Source organism: Loxodonta africana, unplaced genomic scaffold, assembly GCF_030014295.1.
Source record: "Loxodonta africana isolate mLoxAfr1 unplaced genomic scaffold, mLoxAfr1.hap2 scaffold_635, whole genome shotgun sequence".
NCBI lineage: Eukaryota > Metazoa > Chordata > Mammalia > Proboscidea > Elephantidae > Loxodonta > Loxodonta africana.
In genome coordinates, this window is record NW_026975365.1 from 55001 (window position 1) to 57500 (window position 2500).

The following is a 2500-nucleotide window of genomic DNA, read 5'->3' on the forward strand; positions in this document are numbered from 1 at the left end:
AGGGGCCGCGGGGCGCCCCCGCACCCGCGGCCGACGACACACCGGGCGCGGCCGGGCGCCGCCGCGCGCCCGCGCCCACCCCCCTACCGGGAGCCCGACGAGGGTCTTCTCGCTCGCCAACGCCGCCGCCGCCCGCGCGAGCGCCCGCGCTCACGGGAGGCCGGCCACGCGATCGTCAACGCCAGGGGGCCCGCGCGGAAGAGAAGAGAGCGCGCGACACGGAGAGGGACGCGTGCCGGAGGGCCGCGGGCAGCACGCGCCGCCCACGCACGCCCGGCCCGCCCGCCGCCCCGCCCAGGCGCCACGCGGGCCGGGCGGGGGCGGGCGGACGGGGACGGGAAGCGGGGCGGGGAGGGAGGGGCACGAGCCGGCGGCCCGCGGGGTCCTGCAGGGGGCGCCGGCGCGCCCGGTGGCGCCCCGGCGGCGCCCCCGCCGGGCCGGGCCTCGCCGGCGCGGCATGGAGGGGGGGAACGACCCAGGGGGGAGGCGCGCATCGGCGGGCGACACCGCGGCGTCCCGCGGGCCGCCCGCCGGGGCACCCGTGGCCTGGGGCGGAGCCCCGCCCCCCGCACGCGCCCGGCGGAGGCGTCCCGACAAGGCACGGGGGGTGGAAGGGGCCGCCGGGAGGCCGGCGGGCCCCGGACGCGCGGCGGACCGTGGGGAAGAGCGGCTCGGAGGAGACGGAGGCCGGCCGGGACGTCCCCCGCGGCCGCCGCCGGGGGCAGGCGGCGGCCCGACGGGGGCGCCCCGGACGCGGACGCCGCTTCCCCTCCCCGTCGCCCCTCCCCGGCCCCCGCCGCGCGGCGCGGGACCGCCTTCCCCCGGCGAGCACACACCCCCCCCCGTCGCCAGGGTGACCCCGAGGCCGCGTGCGGCGCGAGGGAGGGCCCCCGAGCCACGACCCCGGCGCGAGCTCTCGCCTCGCTTCTCTCTCTTCTCTCTCGCGGGCGCGGCGGCCCCCGGCCCCCCTCCTCCTCCTCCGCCGCCGCGGAGGGAAGGGGGGCGGACGGGGGCACCACCGGGTCTGTCCTTAGGGGGTCGTAGGGAACCCGGCCGCCGCCCGCGCGCCTCCCGCCGCCCAGGCTTGGGCGCGGGCGTGCGGCGGGCCGGCCGGCCAGCCCCTGCGAGGAAGCCCCCAGCCGCGCACCCCCGGGGGAGGGAGGGCCGGCCAGACGCTGGCCGGCGGCAAACCCCGGGGGGGGCGATTGATCGTCAAGCGACGCTCAGACAGGCGTAGCCCCGGGAGGAACCCGGGGCCGCAAGTGCGTTCGAAGTGTCGATGATCAATGTGTCCTGCAATTCACATTAATTCTCGCAGCTAGCTGCGTTCTTCATCGACGCACGAGCCGAGTGATCCACCGCTAAGAGTCGTACGAGTTTGGATTCGCGGGGCCCTCCCCCCCCCAGCGAGGAGGGAGGGAGGCGACCCCGCCCTGGACACGGCACACATCCCCCGAGGGGCGCCTCCTGCCGGCCAGAAGACACGACGGAACCACGACTCGGGAAAGGTCGGGAGGGATTCGCGGACAAGGGGCCCGTCCACACCCGGCCCCCGGAGGAGCGGGCCTGGACGCCCCCACAGGCGCCCCGGGGGTTCCCACCCCCAACGACACGGGGCGCCCGCGCGCGGGCCCGCGCGGTCCGACCGGCCGCCGGGCTCCCCCTCCCGGCGGCCGCCCGGCCGGCAGCGGGGCGCGGCGCGGAGCCCCCCGGCCTGGGGGCGGAGGCCGGGGGAGAGGCGGGGTGAGGGCCAGGCCCCCCCCCACGGCCGCTCCCCGCGGGCCCGCCGCCACGAACCGCGGCGGACGGGCGACCCCCCGAGGGTCTTTAAACCTCCGCGCCGGGACGCGCTAGGTACCTGGACAGGGTGGCGAGCGAGGGCGGGGCGCGGCCATCGCCCCCGACGCGGATCCCCGGCCGCGGCCGCCCGCGGGGGACGCGCGGGACCGCGGAGCTGCCGGCCCGTGACGCGGGGGATGGACGGTAGGGGCCCACGCGCGCCCCCCCGCGCCGCCGCCACCGGGGACCCGCCGCCCGCAGCGCGCGGCCGCCCACCCCGCCTACGGCTCCCCCCACCTCCCGGCCGCACACGCACACACCGCCCTCCTCTTCCCTTCACCCCCGCGACGACCCACACGGGCGCGCGCTCGGAGGCCGGCCACCGTCCCCCCCCGCACCCGCGCGGCCCAGGCCCCGGGCCGCGGAGGGCCCGGGGCGACGGCGGGACGACGCGGTTTCGCGGGCGGGAAGGGGGAGGCCGGGCGAGGGCCCGAAGGTGCCGGGGGAGGTCAGCGAGGGGCGGGGGCGGACGCCGGGGAGGGGGGCCGGAGGGAAGGGGCGGCCGCGCAGGGGCGGCGGGGCCGGGGCGGTCGGCCGGAGGACGGGCGCGGGGCTACCCCCCCCACGCCCAGGGCGGGCGGCCGGGAAGCGGCGGGCAGCGGGTGACCCCCCGAGCGCCACCCACCGGCGCCCCCCCATCCTCCCGCGGGAGGGGGAGCGC

At 81.8% G+C, this 2500-nt stretch overlaps 1 non-coding gene across 1 annotated transcript; it reads right to left on the minus strand.

The window, feature by feature from the left end:
* Positions 1 to 1217: 1217 nt before the first annotated feature.
* Positions 1218 to 1370, minus strand: LOC135229928 (5.8S ribosomal RNA). The gene has a single exon (XR_010320595.1). It is a non-coding gene; the product is annotated as a 5.8S ribosomal RNA (ribosomal RNA).
* Positions 1371 to 2500: the final 1130 nt, after the last annotated feature.